The following is a 19,598-nucleotide window of genomic DNA, read 5'->3' as shown; positions in this document are numbered from 1 at the left end:
TTGCACATGCATTTTCAATTCTGCCCACAAATTGTATTGTAATTGTATTGGGTCAGGGCTTTGTGATGGCCACTCCAATACCTTGACTTTGTTGCCCTTAAGCAATTTTGCCACAACTTTGGAGGTATGCTTTAGGTTATTGTCCATTTGGAAGACCCATTTGCAACTGAGCTTTAACTTCCTGGATGATGTCTTGAGATTTTGCTTCAATGTATCCACATAAGTTTCCTTCCTCATGATGCCATCTATTTTGTGAAGTGCACCAGTGACTCCTGCAGCAAAGCACCCCACAACATGATGCTGCCACCAACATGCTTAAAGGTTGGGATGGTGATCTTCAGCTTGCAAGCCTCACCCTTTTTCCTCCAAACATAACTATGGTTACTATGGCCAAACAGTTAAATTTTTGTTTCAGCAGACCAGAGGACACTTCTCCAAAAATTTATTTAAAGATATTTGTCCCCAAGTGCACTTGCAAACAGTAGTCCGGATTTTTATGATGGAAAGCTGCTTTGAAACGATGTGTGTTGTGAAAGGCGCTATACAAATAAAATAGACTTGACTTGACTTGACTTGACTTGACTTTTTGGAGCACTGGCATATTCCTTGAGCAGCCTTTCAGGTTATGCCTATAAAGGACACATTTTACTGTGGATATAGATACTTGTCTATCCTCCAGCATCTTCACAAGGTCTTTGATTTGCACTTTTCACACCAAACTACATTCATCTCTAGGAGACAGAATGCATCTCCTTCCTGAACGGTATGATGGCTGCATGGTCCCATGGTGTTTATACTAGAGTACTATTGTTTTTTTTTTTTCCTTCTCTTTCCCCCTTTTCTCCCCAATTTGGAATGCCCAATTCCCAATGTGCTCCAAGTCCTTGTGGTGGAGTAGCGACTCGCCTCAATCTGGGTGGCGGAGGATGAATCTCAGTTGTCTCCACGTCTGAGACAGCCAATCTGCGCATCTTATCACATGGCTTGTGGAGCGCATTACCGCAGAGACCTAGTGCATGGTGAGGCTTCACACCATTCTCCACGGCATTCACACACAACTCACTAGAAATATATAAAGTGAAACAATCTGTTTGTCAACAATTGTTGGAAAAATGAACTTTCATGCACAAAGTAGATGTCCTAAATGACTTGTTTTAATGACCTCATCCTAACTTCTGACTTCAAATGTATACTGTAATATTTAATTATTATTGTGAGACCCAATATAGTTTATTATTATAATATAATACTGAATAATTTGTACTATTATATTGAAGATTAGATTTATACCATAGTAATGTGTTTCTGTCATATTTATTTCACCTGGAGCTTTTATTTTTGGCAGAACACTGAAAATGCAGTGCAGTGTCAGAATGTGTATTTGACAGTTTACAGTGTTCCTCATTATAAATCTGGTGATATGCTGTTATTTCCATCTTTTCTGTGATACTATGTCATGTTTTAGATTTGAATAATAATAACAACAACTTGTGGTTACAAATGTTTGGAATTGTGTGAACCTGCAGCACTTTCACACAGCCCTAGAACTGCTCTGAAAACAGTGTATAATGCGTGCTCCTTGGTATCATTAACTTCGGTGTGCACACAAAGCAGTGAGTCACCCATTCCTTCTGAAGCTTGCACAGACCATGTATTTTTGCATTGTCACAGCCATTTGCTATTTAATTTTGAAATATGCAACTTTGCAATTCTGATGTTATTTTGATCAATTGTGCAGCCCTGAATAGAGGTTGGGCCTGATGGGTCCGATTTTCCAAGTATGACTTCAGGTTCTGGAACATGTTTTGCATGCGTCTGATCTGTTTTTCCATTGTTTTCTAAAGTAAAGTAATTCTGGACAGACGTGTTTGACTGTTGCACCACATCTCACTGTTCCTTCTGTGTCTCGCACAGGACCGGAACATTTTTAGACACCGTGCCAAGTTAAAAAGAACTTCAAGTTTCAAAAATGCATGTCGAGACACAGGTGTTGTTTCATTCGATGCACTGCATCTAGCTTCTTTTAGTGCAAGTGTTAGGATGCAAAGAGGACTTTTTGTGACTTTTACACATAATTCCAGATTGTCTGCACCAAGTAAAGTTTTGGTGCATGATAAACAGTAAGCCAATGTTTTTGCCCTTCTGCTCTAGTGTACCGAGGGGCCGCTGTGCCTTGTTAAAGCCGTGTACGTAAACTTTTGCAATACTGTTACGAATGTTGCATATGACGCTTATAAAAATACAACCTATTGAAACCAAGCTTGCTAGGAGAATAAATTAATTCAAGTCCAGGACAGGTTCCGGCTTAGAAACTGTTGGTACCATTTAAGGCTGTAACTAATGATTATTTTTTCAATCGATTAATCTATTGATTATTTTTCTATTAGTCAGTTAATCTAATTATAATTATTATTATTTTTTACAAAATCGATTGATTATTTTCTGATTAAGTGATTAATCCTTTGGTTACCTTACTAATAAATAAAAACTGTAACTTCTGCCATTAATCTTTCAATGTTTTATTCAAACATTTTCTCACAAAAATACTTTACAAATTAAAAATTCCCAACATAAAAAAATAAAGTGCCAAGAATTAAAAGGCATCTATCAGTAAAACAAATGTCCATGAGTCCAACATAAATTCAGCCCAATATAAATAGTGCAAAAAATATATATATTTCGGGCATCATTCACTCAGCATACAGTGGCATCCTTTTTATGGAAAAAAAAAATCTTGCACACAGCTTGGCCTCTTCCTGAGACACAAATTCTTTTACATGAAATCTATTAATTAACTTTTACCTAATGATACAATTCATCACAAAATATTTATGCAGTGTAGGCCCAATTAGGAAAGGTGTTGTTTACTATATTCTGCCATTAGTTACCATGAATAGTGTTGACTTGTGCCAATTGTAATCAGAAATGCACTTGTAAAATTTATTTTCAAAATGTTGCTTACACAGAGCGTAACGTTAATGTATCTACATTGTTAATGAATCTACATCGTTTAGTTTCATAAGTCTATATGTGCATAAACAGCTTACAACTTGCAAATGTGCTGGAAAGCGGCGTTGCCATACCAGCCATTAGCATATGCTCTAGGGAGTCTTCTATGAGATTTTGTGTGAAACATGACAGATAAGGACTCCCAGGCACTGGCTAACAACCAACAATCTAAAAAACTCACTGTAATAGTTCATATACTTGCGCTGCTGTCTCATCATTTTGAGGTCAGAGACCCCCAGCATGTTTTCTTTTGAGATGTTTGTGCATAGCACTGTGGTGCTGCTGTGGTATTTTACAAATCCATGCAGAGCACCATTTTATTAAGTCTCTGTTTAAAGAATTTCCACACATCGGGTTTGAGCTTTTAGGGATAAAGTCTAATTTCAGCATGCCCTGGAGCTGGAGCCGCCGTCATTGTGGATGAATGTAAACAGTGAGACACATCGAAACATTCCACACAAATTGATGTATTTACGTAATCAAAGTTATCATGACGCATCGTTCCGGCCCTAGTACCATTAGGGCCGGACAGGGTCGGCCATGCGGTCTCGGGTACAGGTTTAATTTTAATACACAATTTACAATAATAGTTAATCAAACAACACAATGATCACTTTATAGGTATTACAGTAAAAGTTTCTGTTAATGCATGATTTCCTGTAAAGCTGCTTTGAAAAAGCACTATACAGGTTATATTTTAAGGCCTCTGCAGATCTCTAGCCCTGAAAGGATCGGGAATGATCTAATGATGTGCTCTTTAGGAAATGCACATCATTAGAAAATTATTGCAATATTCACAATTTACTTGACATACAGTACCATTGATTTCTATTGCTTTTAAATATAGCTAATAATAATAACTATAGACTATTTTAAGAATAAAAAAGATATATATTTTATGTATGTATTATTTTTACAAATGAGGACATCCCAAAATGTCCCTAAATGTTTTGTCCGATTGAGCTCAATTCTGGGTACAAAATTGTCCCCAAAATATAGCTAATTATGTACACATACACAGGTCCTCGCAATCACTAAAATCTCAAAAACTCACCAACACATAATCGTAAACATAATTATACCATGGTCTAGGTGAATACTCGATTCTGATTGGCTGCAGGGTGTCCGTTAAAAAGTGATAGAGGACACCTAGTAAAGTAGTTCTGGTGAAACTGCCTGTTTACCATTCGAAATTAATAAATAAATGCGCTGCCTACAACAGCTGTGAGTAACCATAGCAACAGGCAGTCAAAGTATCCGTTAACAATTTGCTCTATCAAAACAAACATCTAACGTTAGTTAGATATTACATAGCCTACTAATACAACAATGAGCGACTTCGTTATTTCTTTTAACATTTATGGAGAATATGACAACTTTGACGACTGGGATGCTGCTGAAGAAATGTAAATAAAACGGAGAAACGACACAAAGAGATAACACCGGGAGAATTGAATCAAATACAAGACGAAAAAGATGAGATCAACACGAAAAAAAAAAATACGAAATGGGCAGTAAATACACTCAGAGACTTTATTGTTCAAAAAGAAATGGACTCCAGCTTTGAAAATTACACCACTGCTGCTCTGAATGAGACCCTGCGGGAGTTTTACGGAGCTGTCCAGACAACCAAGGCAGGAGGAGAGTACAGCGTTTCAAGCCTAAGGAGCCTGAGAGCCGGTATCAACCGCCATATAAGGGAATTCAATATTATAACTGACACCAGATTCATGACCTGTAATGCTGTGTTTAAAGCAATAATTAAGCGTTACAGAAAAAGCGGTAAAGAACTAATTGTTTTTTTTGTTTGATTGTTGTTTGATTAATTTGTTTTATGTGTAATAAAAAAATAACTATGCCTACCTTTGTGTTTCATGAAAAAAAAAAATGCATTTTTGAACCTGAAGGGTTCTACAAGCTGAGCGGACTATAAATATCTCCGGTTGCTAAATAAACCGTCAGGCAAGTTATTATTTGTAAAAACTAGATTTAGCCTAATTAAAATATAAACTAATGTTTTAAAAATGTTTTATTTGTCAAGTGACCATGGTATAAGCGGGTTAATGCCCTCCGAGGTGTCCATTGTCAGGTTTTAATGGACGACGGCGAGGTGTGAACCGGCCGACGCGCAGCGGAGGACGGTTGCCTCCGCCGTCGTCCATTAAAACCTGACAATGGACACCTCGTCGGGCATTAACCCTTACATAAACTCCATGACATACACACATTTAGGGTGCTTTCACACATGGTTCGATTGCTTGGACCGAACCAGAGTTTGTTTCCTCCCACTAACCCCGCTGGTCTATGTTCTAATAGTATTTTTTGAGTCTGAACCACGGTCCGATTACATCATCAACGTTATGACAAATGGCAGCTGTTTACTACTGTAACTAGGCAACAACTCAAAAAGACATCAGCATTGCTGTGTTATTGAAGTATTCATCTCTCTGGATTTACAACCAATAACCAAGCACAGAACAACACTTGTGTTTGTCTCCCACGGATGCAGTGAATACGCAATGATGTGAAGAATATTAGCATTTGTCTGCCACGAGCCAGCGGATGCATTGCAAGAGATGTGAAGACTGTGAGCTGCTCTCTGAAGGGGATTTATTTGGACACAAGCTGGTATGAGTAATTCAATAAACCATAATAATTGCGATCGGGAGCCACGAAGATGTGAATTATACGTCATCAATAAGGTTTTACTTCTGCGATTTAGTACATCTTGTTCATATCAGCAGTGAACCACACCAGATTCCACATGAACCATACCCCTGACCACCTTTCAAGAGCACTTGGGTGCGATTCACGGGTGCACACCCGAGTTCAGAAAACAACGTGCACACACCACCCAAACAAACCATACTTTGACGTCATTAGAACTTGGGTGCACACCAAAAGTTCTAGTGTGAAAGCACCCTTACAGTCTCAAAAGCATACAGCACATTTTGACACATTTACAAATCTCCATCCTCACACAAAGCAGATTATCCTAATTAATGCTTAAATTCTTGATTCAGAAAACATACTTTTTATATCCGTTGTGTTATGGTAATGCTGTGTGTATTTCAGTGTCCATGTAGTTCAATAGATACTACACTCTTTAAATATATCAGAGATGACAGACAGCTGTGTAGGGACTCTGTATACTCATGTAAGTATTCTGAAATCCAAACAAATCAATGCAGACCAAGCCCCAGAGAGACTGATCCTCCACCACCATTGCATCGCAGAAACAAACACTATGTAAGTGAACTGGAAAACATGGCTGTGATCAGGTAACCACAGTTTTGCAGATGTGTACAGGTATGTGTGAGGCCAGTGCAGGGCAGGAGGGTCTGGATACACTCACGCAGGCAGGTTTGCTGGGTCTGGCAGTGCAGGCAGGCCACTCTGTAATTTACAGAGAAGGAATGCAGCTTGCAGCCGTGGGTGCTAATTACAGAGTGTTCATATCTCTCGCTCTCTCTGACTGTGAGCCAGCTAACTAAAACCAGCCGACTCCCACACCGCTCTGCTGTCAGCTGCAACCTTCAGACAAAATGCAAAAGTGCACACACACAAACACGGACAGCTGTTTGAATAATCTAACATCTATGACTCAGGTGACTATGCACGCAACAAAACCCACATAAAGGTTTACTAGAATGTAAAGAGCATTGTAATTGACTCTTTTAAAAAGCCACTAGAAATTGACAAATTATAAGTCCATTCATCTCTCTTTATTGCAAACATGTTATGCTCTTTTAGCTGCTCTTGGTCATTCTACTGGTGATGCTACAGTCAGGGCACACATATAGCATGTTCTCTTGGAGTTCTTATTGGCTCATGCACTGATTCATGCGTGTTGACACTAAATTCTTTGAATCCCATCAATGAATTGAATTCCTTCCCCTCTCATGAATTAGAAATGCACTTTGTGCCTCAATAAATCATACAGATTCCCCTCCCACACTCACAATACACTACGAGGGAAGAAAACCCACACAAACCTATTACAGCAACATGTACAATGTATATGCACATCCATAGCAACAGCGACTGTCAAGCCCAATAACCAAATTCTAGTTTTATTACATGGTTTGGATTACAATGGACAGAGTCAGCATGTGCCCAGATAACTTAGCTCTGGGAAACATTCACCTTTCAGTGTTACAATTAACAATCAGAGTTATAGTTTTTTTTTGTATATGTGACACAAATGGAGGAGGAGGAGAGATAAGGGCTGCAGCCAAACTGTTTTAGCTAAAACTAAGTCTTTGACAGGCTGAATGTCCAATTCATCATCACAGATTTGTCAGATTTATTATGAGGTTCTGCCAGACCTCATACAACTGAGTTCAAGCACTAATTTCAGTGGTTACTGTCTCACATTAATAAGCATAATTACCCCCCCACCCCAACTTTTAAACTAAAAGGTGGTTTGTAAATATTAATGCCTCTGATATTTTTTATATAATATTTTTGCAACAAAGGCCACCAGAAACAAAGGTCACAAAGAAGGGCCACTACTTTCAGTGACTCAAGGATGACGAGAGATGATTTCTAATGGTCCTCATTCAATCACACTCAAGCATTAAACATGCAAAGTCAGATTCAGTTTAGAGGAGTTGTTATAGGTTAATATGAGTATATATTCACAATAATCGTTATAGCAGTATAACTATGACAACACTTTCTATCATCTCTACAACCGACAAGGTTTTTCAGAGTAATTTTTTTATGAGCCATTTATGCTCAGAGAGATAAGCCTCAGATTAAATGCTGCCTTTTATCAGTGTGCAGCACACTGTTTCAATGTAATTAATTGACCACAAGACAAGGTGCGAGGCAATTATTCTCTATATTTGGACACTCATGTGAAAAGATGAACAATTAGGATAGTAAGTAGGAACATGGGCTGGAACAGCGCTCTTTGTTGTGACTCAAGCAGGGTTGTAACCGCAATATACATTGTGGGGGACAAGTCCCTCAATAATCAGATATGGCAAAATTGCCCCCCAGGATTGGGAGGGTTAGAATACATGCTGTAAAATGTAATTTGTAATGTATTCTGTCAGATTACTCAAGGTCAGTAATGTATTCTAAATACTTTGGATTACTTCTTCAGCACTGGTACATTTTTTTTCACTTGTTTTGACTATAAAAGCTCTGTCAGTACAGTAATACACAATACACACGTTAAAAATAGATTCTCTGAAAAACAAATATATTATGCAGTGTTGTTTCTAAAACAAGATCAATTCGTTTTAAGGATTTTTAAATATTTTTACACGAAAACAATACAAAAATGATTATCAAGAATAAGATTTTTGCCCTAATATCAAAGGTCTTACTAGAAAAAATTAATTATGATCTAAGGTAAATTTTCTTGATAAAAAATATGATCGTGTCTGGAAACATTTGCATGTAAAATGGCTAGAAATAGCATTTTAGCTTAGCATAAAGCTGACAATTTACACAAGGTTTATTTCTATTTCTTCTGCTCCAAACTTACTTCTCTGTCTGCTCGTATGAATGTAACACATCACAAGAAAGTGTTTCACCGCTGTGACCAATGATTTCAATTGTAACTGTAGTGGAATACAGTTACTTATATTTTAAATACATAATCCTGTTACATTTATTCCTTTACTCCCCAACCCTGCCAATAAGTGATATATATATTTGTTGCTGAACTGCTGCAGTCCATTATGCACCACCATCAGGTTAAGAGTGTTAGTGTCATGTAAGATGAAAGTATATAACTAAACAAAACCATTGTTTTATTATTAAAATATTGTGCAACCAAAAGTAATTTCCAAGGGTGTAAACGGTTCACAATTTGGCAAAATTCACAGTTTTGAATTAATAGTATGTCATGTACAGTACGTAATTCAGATGTTATTCATAATTGTGAATGTGAAAACATTCTGGCTTAAGATATAGCGCGAATGTGTGTATATTGTAAAAGGATTGAATGAACGTGGTTATCCAGCAGGTATTTGAAGGAGACTTTTAGAATATGGCAGTTTTAGAATATATTTTAGAATTTCTATAAGAAAATTATCTATAAAATACAAAGTAGAGCAGTTTCACACTCAGACTAAAACTAGAACATGGTAAGACCTGTGAATTGAGTTTTTAGGTTGTAACAAGGACAGACTAGTGTCATGTTTTCAGTGCAAAAAATATTAGGTAATCATTAACAATCAATTTAAGATTTTCTAAATAATTTCTTTATGTCTTAAATTAATTCTGAAATTTGTACATCATCTCCTAAAAGTCTGCTTTTATAAGAGACCTTTTATTTTGAGTGTGACCTTGCCAGGTTTGTGCACAAAAAACAAGCCAGTTAAAGGAGTAGTTCACCTAAAAATTTAAAATGTACTTTTACTCACTCATTTACTCACCCTTATGTTGTTCAAACCCCATATGCTGTTACTTTTCATGGAACAGAAAAATATACATTTTAAGCAGCTCATTTCCACAGAAGAACAGTTTATAGTGAGTGAAGTTCACAGAAGATGTCAAGCTTCATAAAAGGACAAATACTATAAAGCACTTTTAAAGGTTCAGTATAAAGACATCATAACAGTAGTCCATATGACAAGTGCACTATGTCAAAGCTTTCTGTGGCCACACAACAGCTTTGTGTTTACAGATGATACATCAGAGATTAAAATAAAATAATATTCGTCTTTCACTTGATACAAAAGAACCCCAATATATTTTAAAACATTTTAAAACTATTTTAATTTACCGCATTTAAAACCCTTTAACGCATTTAAAGCCTTTATTCAAAAAAATATAATTTTGGCGCCTTTACTATTTTAAAATACCGAGGACCATTATATTTGTGACCTGAACACCCGCAATCCCCCACACCCAAAATGGTTTGGTCCCCCCAATGTTTCTGACATGGTTACGTCCTTGGACTCTAGCTGTGTTTCAATCTAGTGAGCTAGCTACCTACCGACCAAGGTTGCATTTTTGATGTCAGACGCGCGATTTGGTGACGCCTGTGCACGCGCCTATGAAGCCAACAAATGCTGTCTCGGTAGGGATCTCACTATGTATCGCTACTGTGTCATCCTGGGCGAATCGGGCTAATGATGATGACCACAGAAAATAATGAATGAATGCCTGTTCAGTCATAAATTCCTCTCTCTCTCTCTCTATATATATATATCTACACACAGAAGATATATGTAGCAGTCTATAAATAAATCAATGCATAACAAAAAAAAAGTTTCAACTTGCAACATCACAACAGCTGGTCATAGGAGCAGCCGAATTAATGTACAAGTAGTAGGCTACAGTGCATCAACTGGGTCTAAAGATGCATCTGAATTAAACCACAACCTGCACTTTAAAACACATTCACATCAGACATACGAGTCTGTTTAAACGCGCATTACATGTATGATGCTGAGGGATGCTGTGACAAAAAGTTGGATCAAAAGACTAGGTATATTTCAATTATGGACATATTTCAATGAAATTTTACGGATCAAAAAGACACTATTTGTGTGTATTATTTTGTTTCGCTGATAGGAGTAATAGGCTTAGCTTGGATACAGTGCGTAAACTTTCATAAGCCTACCTGGATGATGATGTTCAGCTGAAGGTGCGGCCCCTTTCAAGAAGAGCTTTTAAAGTGTCAAATGCAATGTTCTTGCCTGTGCCCAAACAGAAAAGAAATATCGGCACATTTTCTTTAAAAAACAATATGTGTTCAGCTTCGGAGCCGCTGACAGTAATCCTAGTGACTCGTCTTGTGTTTCGAGAGGATACGCTGTGCCGCGCGACTGAGTCTCGAGCAACAAACACACGGCTGTTTCACTCTCAGCTGTCTGTCTCCAGCTAGCAGACGACAAATGTCCGCCCATTACCGTACTGATTCGAAGAGTAGCGCACTTAAAACAACGTAGCTACCTGTGCCGATGTGTGCTGCTGACTAGTAGTTTATTTTTTTATTTTGTTGCGCTGGCCGATATGACAGTGTTCTCGGACAATACTGAAACCTAGCGCCGCGGATCCAGCAACACACACAAACACACACGTTTTCAGTTATAGATATCATTGAAGAAATGTGTCAGTCACGATTAATTTATTAAAAAGTGTCCAACAGACCTTATTCAGAGAAGCACCATATTTAATTTTTGATGGGTATGAAAACGAGGCTGTAACATTAAGTCTCTTCAGCGGGTTGTAATGTTGTTTAAATTGGTGTTTATCGCTCAGTTGACAAACATTAAAAAGCAATGACGTCATTTATAGGTGGGACGAGTAGGACATGTAGCTTTAGTCAGGCGTGTCTAATGCAGAAGAACATCTCCAGCTCTTGACCAGGAGTTTCTATTTCGTTTGTATGTGTTTTTATAAGTGGTGATCCAGCGCTGATGTTTGATGTATGGATCATATACGGATCAAGTTATCCACTTAATTATGTGCAATATTTATTGGAGCTTTTGAAGTGGTCATCAAGAATGACCATTTTTAAAATGCTAAAAGATTATTTGACAGTATTCCCACATAACCTAATTAATATTCATGAGTTTCGCACGTAGTGAATTCGCCAATTAGGCCTACTGAGTTTAGCTTTGAGTCCTTATTGTTTACCGGAAACAGACTTCATGATGCCGCCTCGAACCAAAAACAGTAAATTAAAGACCCTTAGATCAAAGTATTAATTTTTGCTAATACATTTCTTTGAGAAATTAAATATTTAGAGTGACTGCGATATTGTGAAATGTGAATGGTGGAGAGAAATTTTAACAAATGTTTGAGATGCGGCGGCTTATTAGTTAAATACCTGGGCTGAGAACCAGAATGTTATAAGTTCAATCTCAAGAGGGGGAGATTTATAAACTTCTCCCACCACTGTGACCATGAGAAAGGCATTTAACCCCAAGTTACTACATGGGGGATTGTCTGTAATATCATTACTAAAATGCACTGTGGATAGAAGTGTTAGGTAAATAAAAAAATATAAAATAAAGAAATTATTTGGTAATACAATACCTTGTGAAAACACAATATAAGCTACAGAAAATATACAGCTTATATTACCATGCTGATGATCTTTACAGCGCATTCATTCTAGACAATAAAATATTATGTGGTTGTCAATATGGTGAAATATGGTTGTACTGCCTGTGCGCATTCTCACTCTGATGTAGTAATGTTCGGGTGGTGCATGAGGCCCAGGAGCCTTCAACCGCATCTTCTACTGCTGGTGTTTGAGTCTTCAAGCATGATATATCATCATTATTATCACTCACAATGAGAGATCAGCTCATCAGTATTTTTAAGGATGAGGTTTGAACATTTGAGAAAAAAGAGAACAATGTTGGAAGGATTTTTGGTGATATTGAAACTTGCAGACCATAGTCAATCATTAAGATGTAAACATTTATTGACTAATCTAGTGTCATAATAAGTTTTGATATAATAATTTATTGCCCCCAGATGGTTTGAAGTGGGACATGCATATGGACCACTTGGGGTTATCACAAAGTGTTGGCAGTAAAACATTTCTGCCCTGTCCTTGTCCTCAGTTCTCATGGTTACAGAGGCGGAATGCACAGTGGAGCAGTGGAGAAGAACGGCAGTGGAGGGTTATGAACCAGAATAAGGCATAAATCTCTATTATAGCAACTAGCGTCAGATTGCCAACTTACTGCCAATTTCTGGCTTGTCACTTTGGCAAACAGTTGTTATAGACACAAAATTGTACAAGTACTTTTCAAGGAATAGTTCACCCCCAACATATTAAATCTGTTATAATGTTTGTACCAAATTATGTTCCAAATCCCTGACTTTCTTTCCTGTTCATAACACAAAAGAATGAATATCATGAGCCATCTTTTCAATACAGTGACAGTTGGATAGTGCCTCACTTTAAAGCTGAAAAAAGGACCTGAAGGTCCCATCATAAAAGTCTAAAGTCATAAAGTTTACGATTACGCTAAATGAAGGAAAGTACTTGTGTGAACGTGTGCTACTGTGAACAACTATTCTTATAGCGCTTATAAAAGCACAATAAACATCAAGACTTTCACTGTAAAATTACTTTTTGGGTCAACTTATGCCTTCAGAAAACTTATGATGCAGCAGTTGCATGGAATTTGTTTATGATACTTTTGTTTGTTTTTTAAGCTATTCACTGCCATTGTCATTGTAGAGTATCACAAAATGTTTGTCAGATCTAAGACTTGGGCCACTGCATTTTATCATCATGTAAAATGTGGCAAATTTATAAGAATGTAACGAAAGACTATTACAGGGAAAGCAAGTAAATTATAGGTAATTGAGAGTGGAGGATCATGTATGGGGGAGGAGCAGGTGAGGCAGAATTTGTACAGAAAAATGGTGCAGCCTCACTGATAAGAGTGTGATAACGTTGTCAGAGGGAGACAACAGGGGACAACAGGCAGACATGAGGGCAAGTGATGACAAGCAGAGACTAATGCCCGCATGTGCCTGCATTTATACTCCTTAACACAGACAATGTGCAGATACCATTTGTGCAGCTATACTTCACAAAGTATTTTGAAACATACAGATTATTTACTTACGCACGTTAACTGGACCATAAATCCATACATAATACTTATGTTCTTAAGTTTTCAAAGAGTTTTATACATGTTCACTATTGGCAGGAAAATTGGTTAAAATTAGGATTTTTGCTGTTGTTAAATTTACTTGATTAAAATGCACTGAAGCAACACAATTTCAAAGCATTATGTCAAAACTTGATTTCAGTGTGTTCTATCCATTTAAACTTGTAAAACAGAAATGTACTTAATCTAGTTGAGTTGGGACAACATGAGTACTTGTTGTGGTGTTAATGTAGCATTGATGAAACAGGATAGGGGATTTCAATTTCCCAGCATACTTTGCATGGGACTCAATAGGGAGAGTAAATGTTAAAATCTAGTGATATTTTATTATAGTGTTATTTTATGTGTTTTTGTGCAAGATGTAAATAAAGGGAGATACTTATTAGTGTTTAATGTTTATTATGTTGAGATTTAGAGGAGTTTTTGTCTGAGTTTTTGGGTTTCCATTATGGGGAAGAGTGGAGCTTGAGCTAACGACGAGGACAGGTAGATAAACCCGAATTTAATTTACACAAAAAAATTGATTGCTTGCTTGCTTTAAGCTATTTCTGTGTTAACCATAGTATAATTAATAAATGTCAATCTATAGTGTTTCCAACCAGCATGTATTTACTAGGTTCTTTCAACACAAAATGTTAGTGTTGAGATTACATAGTAATTTTAAGTGAAGAAAACTCATTTCAAACACGTTGAACCACTGTCCACAATTGAATCAAAGCAAAAAAGCATTTTTTGAGTGTGGTGCTCAATCTTTGACTCCAAGGTTCCCCACTGTCCAGGCCAATATCCAAAAACACCAACACCCTCTGCTGTAATGATGACAAAGTTGCTTGTTTTTATACTCACAGAAAATAGAAATGTCAATACAGTTTTTAATACCAAGTTTCAAGGTCGATATTATTTTCAATAAAATATTTTTTTTGAAGGAAATTGGTTAACTAAAATAAGAATGTTTTCGTGTTGTAAATCTCTTGTTAGCATTTTTAGAGAAACTGTTTTTTATTACATTGGGATTATTATATTAAAGCTCATTAATTCATTAAATCTTGAGGATTTCAATACATTTGGATTGCCATTGTACAGAGAGACTGACTGTAAATATGCATTTTTTTAAAAAGAGAAATAAGAAACTTTTGTTATGAAGTTTTATGTCTCTCTTTTTCCACACACACACACACACACACACACGCACACACACACACACACACACACACATCCTTGGTTTAATTAAATTCAGAGGACAAACAGTTAGGAGACACAGCAGCAGTCTAAAAGCATCCAGTGTGAGACGTTTCATAAATGAGTGTAATCATGGCCATATGGCAGGTTCTGAGAGCCTGAACCACATGTCTGGGAAACGGACTCATTTCACACTGCATGGCAATATCAGGCTCTGCCAACCCACCTCCTCTGAATCCTCTTAATACCTGTTTTCCTGCACATCATAGTATGCCTGATGTTATGCATTCAGCCACATACAGTGAAAACACGCATGCACACGCACTCTTAAACACAGGATTTGTTTACATAAATTGAAACTATAGAAAATACAGTATGAGCTAGACAGGAATAAGAAGAAAAATCAATGCCCTTGATCTCCAGAGATCTTTCTATAATCTTGTTCACATCATGTCTTGAACCCTCAGACACCAATTCCACATAATTTTTACAGCGTTTCTTTTCTACATTCTTTCCAAAAAAGCTAGTTTTAACACCACAAATGTGTTGTAAGTTTTTACAACCTTTTATAGGAGTGCCATAGCTGCAGTCAGTCATAAAATGTTATGTCATTGCTAATTATGCCATCAGTCTCAGCAGTCCTAATGTACTGTTTACTGGTCCAAGCCCAATGTTTTCGCAAGCCTCGCAAGTTGCAGCTTTCTATTTCAGTACTCAACCATTATCAAGTAGAAAATAAAACCTGAATGCAGGCGTATAAAATTTATATAAAAATCACCATAAACCAGAGCGGCTTGCAATTTGTGACCTCATTAAAAACAGAGGCACATCAGGGGAGCCATTTTCATATGAGAAATTTTATTTAATCCACTCTCATGAACAGAAGAAGCTGCTGAGCTCTGAGTGCTGCAACAACAGCAGGGTAACTACATAAGTGCAGTTGTTGTTTTTTGTCTTCACCATGATACTACAGAAGCAGAGCAAACTTTCAAATAGGAAAATCACTGGACCAGCACCAGATCAGAGTGTTCTAAAGTTTGTGAAAGTAGTATTAGCTGATGTTGCTTTTTATCATCAAACAGATTTCCTCTTTCTTTTCCTGGCTACATGTCGTTGTTTTCCCCATCACTTAGAGCTTCATAAACTCTACTTCACCCAAAATCTCCAGCAACCTCCCATAAGTTTCTCAGGTAGCCAGAAGTGACTGTCTGCCCCCAGATTCTTCACAGAACTCTCTGTTTGGAGTAAAAATCTAAATGTGTTTGCGAAAGTGTGGTAGATATTGAGTGTACAAAGGTGGCATGTAATGCAAAATGTGCTAATTGCATTTTAAAAGTTTCGCTGCTGTTGTTCTAAAATTCGGAGTGATTATTGAGCGAATGCTTCAGAACGTCAGATTGAAAGAGGCAGTGATTGTGATAATAATAGTGTAAATTAATTCTGAAAAAATAAATACATAAATAAAAAACTGAAAAACAAACAACAACACATTCCCACACCCATCTACACTCCCTCACACAAAAAACACAGACCATATTTTCTAGGATTTATGATCCACAAACATAAACTCAAATAATCAATAAGCTTGAACTCAGAAGAGCAGAAGGTTATTAGCATCATTTGAGCTTTATATGTGTCGAGATACAGTAGGATGTTTTTGAATATAAACTGTATCATTATGAGTTCAAAAGCATTGAGGATGTTTCTCACACACATTAATTGCTGGAATAATTCCCCTAAATTACCATTCAGAGTTGAGGGAGAAAACATTGCAAACGGCTCCCATGCAAATGAAAAAAGAATAGTACTGAATCAATGGGGAGAAAAAACATCCCCGCTGTTTGATAAATTAGGTAAGAATTCTTTCCTCATTTATCGGCAGATGGTTAATGTTGCCATATCAGTCGGCGTGCTGTTCAGAAATGATGGGATGAGGTGCATCTAGAAGCCATCCGTGCGATATAGAAACTGCCTAGAGAGCTCAAATTGGATATTCATGATGTATTTATTGCATCTTGGCATTGTTGTGCAAGCTAATCTTGAAGAAAGCTAGCACATTTCACAGCGATAATAAGAGCATCTATTATCTGTGTGCATGATAGATGGAAGTAGTAAAAAAAGAAAGCAACTGCTGTAGCTGTATGAATTACAGCAAAGTCCTTTTGGCTGCCATGCATGATCCTGGCACTGAATCTCTCTCTATCTCTCTCTCAATCTCTCCCTCTCTCATTAATGGTCTAAAGAAAAGCTGCTGTTTTCCACAAAGTGACAAACATCCACACAGAGATTCAAATTCACACTCTCACATGCAAGCAGCAGAAAGGTGAACATTATTATTTTACTTGCAGTAAATTAGGCTCTGGCCACAGTTCGTTTTCTCAACACCTCTCACCACAGGATGCCCTTTCTAGAGAAAATTACATATGGTGAGAGGTGAACAGAATTCTCTAACCTTCTAATTTTGTAGACTGTTCAGTAGACTAAGTTTTTATACTTTTATTTATTTTGCATATTGTTATTGCACGCTGAGTGCGCTGTTGTTACCTTAAACCTGATCTGACCCTTAACACACTTGGTGTAATCTAATGTATTCATTTTTTTTGTTTTTTTTTTTCAGTTTAAGGGATAGTTAACTTAAAAATGAAAATTCTCTCATTTACTCACCCTCATGCCACACCTATACTATATCTTCTGAAGACATTGATTTAACCACTGGAGTCTTATGGATTACTCTGTTGCTGCCTTTATGTGCTTTTTTGGGCTTCAAAGTTTTGGTACCCATACATTTGCATTCCATGCACCAACAGAACTGAGAAATTCTTTAATACTTAATTTGTGTTCAGCAGAAAAAAGAAAGTCATACACACCTGGGATGGTGTGTGTGAGTAAATGCTACGCAAATGTTTATTTTTTGGTGAACTAATTCTTTAAAGTCAATAGTTAATTCAGATTTACCATAAGAAGTACGAATTCAGGTTAACCGACAAAATATATATATTTTTTAAATTACATTGTCACAAAAGGTCCTCCTTTTCATACTATTTTGCAAAAAGACCCGGTAAAGTAAATTAGATTTGCAGCACCTCTGTTCTGATCTTTAACATGAATATTATCATCAGCTTTTAAAAAAGCATTTAATCTGATAAGAGTGCCACCTACATATCAATGGTGGTACTATTATTTTACAGTAGATATATATTGTAAACCCTTTATTTTGAGAAAAAAAGATGACAATTAGAATACTTGTATCTGTTTGATACAGAATAAATACAATCTATTTTCTTTTTCTTTCTTCGAAAACATGTTTATCAAAATCAGGCTAAACTTAGCTGCCAAAAAAAAAGAAGCGTTAAAAATATCCCATGAACTTCTGTTGAAAAGGTCCCTTAACATATCCAGGCATCAGGATTGTGACTTGGGGATGGTTTCTATTGACTTGGGCCAGTAAGCAACCATCGTTCAACCATTTAGTAATGCAGCAACACCCTGGAAATGCCCTTGTAATCACCCAAAACACCCTGGCATTGTATAAATATGAACAAGTATAAAAAATGTATTAATTCATTGCTGTGGAAAGTTCAAAGGCATTTTAACCAAATACGAGATTAACATTAGTTTCCCAATGTTTTTAACTCTTAAACTTACATAACAGCTAAATATGATAATGGACATTTAATATTTGTTTAGTGAATTTGTATAGAAGACACTGAGGTCATTAGTCTGTGTAGAATGATATATTGCATTCTGTTGTACATTTTTGGAAATAATGTAATTGTCTCTCTACATGTGTTCTTTTGCAGCTGTTCCATTCCCCTTACTCCATTCCCAATGTCTTGTATAATGATTCCAGAGCAGATCATTATTATAGCCCCCAGCTGTTCTTTCCCTCTCTGCATGGACACAGACTGGCATGGACACAAAGGCAGATCCACCAATCAGCAGCACCACCAGGTCTGTCCGCTTTTCTGCCTTTGGATTGAAGAGTTCCTTTCATGTTGATCTTCGACCATCTTTTTCCTATACCTAAAAATCCATACTTTAACAATGACAAGAAAAACTGTAAAACCAAATCAACTTCAGTGAAAAACATTTGATGTTTTACCCCCAAATGGTTAAATTGTTGCTGATGAATGTCTTGCACTAAAAGCAACTCTCATTCATCTCCCAGTTCCCTCCTATCAGTGAGCTGGCACTCTCTCTAGCGCTGATTTCTATTATTATTCATAACAGACAGCCCTCATATCACTGCTACATGAGCCAAGGGAGTGCATCAGCCTGTCATCTACTCACTCCCTCTCCTCCTCTCTCCCTCTTTTGCTTCCTATCTTTTTTGCTCTCTCTCAATCTCTGTCAGTGATTGGCAACTTGCTGTGGAGTTGTGTCAGGCAGGGTAGAGCACAACGCTGGGGTTTGCTGTGTGGATAGAATAACTGCACCCCAGGCACAGGAGGTGATTAATATGAAAAAAAAAAAAAAAAAAACAGTGTGCTGTGGCTCCCAAACATAAGCATTTCCACAGTTTAGATCTGGTTAACAGGTCCCCTGTGATACAGAGAGAGTAAGACTGAGGGAGAATACTGAGAATAGCTGTCATGAGGAAGGTCAGCAGACTGACAGGGCATCAGTCAAAGTCACACACTGAATAAAATCCCAGAAATAAAAACAATTAACACCAACAACTGATTCTGAAATAGGTAACTTTCATCTCATTATGAAGTTTATGAGACTAAAGCCAACTGCGATAAACATTTTCAATACAAGTTCAAATTTATCAACAGCCTGACCACTGGCTCTAATCAT

The 19,598-nt window shown here is 37.0% G+C and overlaps 1 protein-coding gene across 1 annotated transcript in view; it reads right to left on the bottom strand.

The window, feature by feature from the left end:
- LOC127657057 (docking protein 4-like) overlaps positions 1-10,822 on the bottom strand; it is a 65,711-nt gene extending 54,889 nt beyond the window's left edge. Inside the window, exon 1 of the mRNA XM_052145702.1 lies at positions 10,598-10,822. The gene's annotated coding sequence lies outside the window, so the exon portion shown is untranslated. The remainder of the gene's footprint in view (positions 1-10,597) is intronic.
- Positions 10,823-19,598: the final 8,776 nt, after the last annotated feature.

The sequence above is a fragment of the Xyrauchen texanus genome, chromosome 2 (assembly GCF_025860055.1).
Source record: "Xyrauchen texanus isolate HMW12.3.18 chromosome 2, RBS_HiC_50CHRs, whole genome shotgun sequence".
Taxonomy (NCBI): domain Eukaryota; kingdom Metazoa; phylum Chordata; class Actinopteri; order Cypriniformes; family Catostomidae; genus Xyrauchen; species Xyrauchen texanus.
This window is presented reverse-complemented; position numbering and strand designations above follow the sequence as displayed.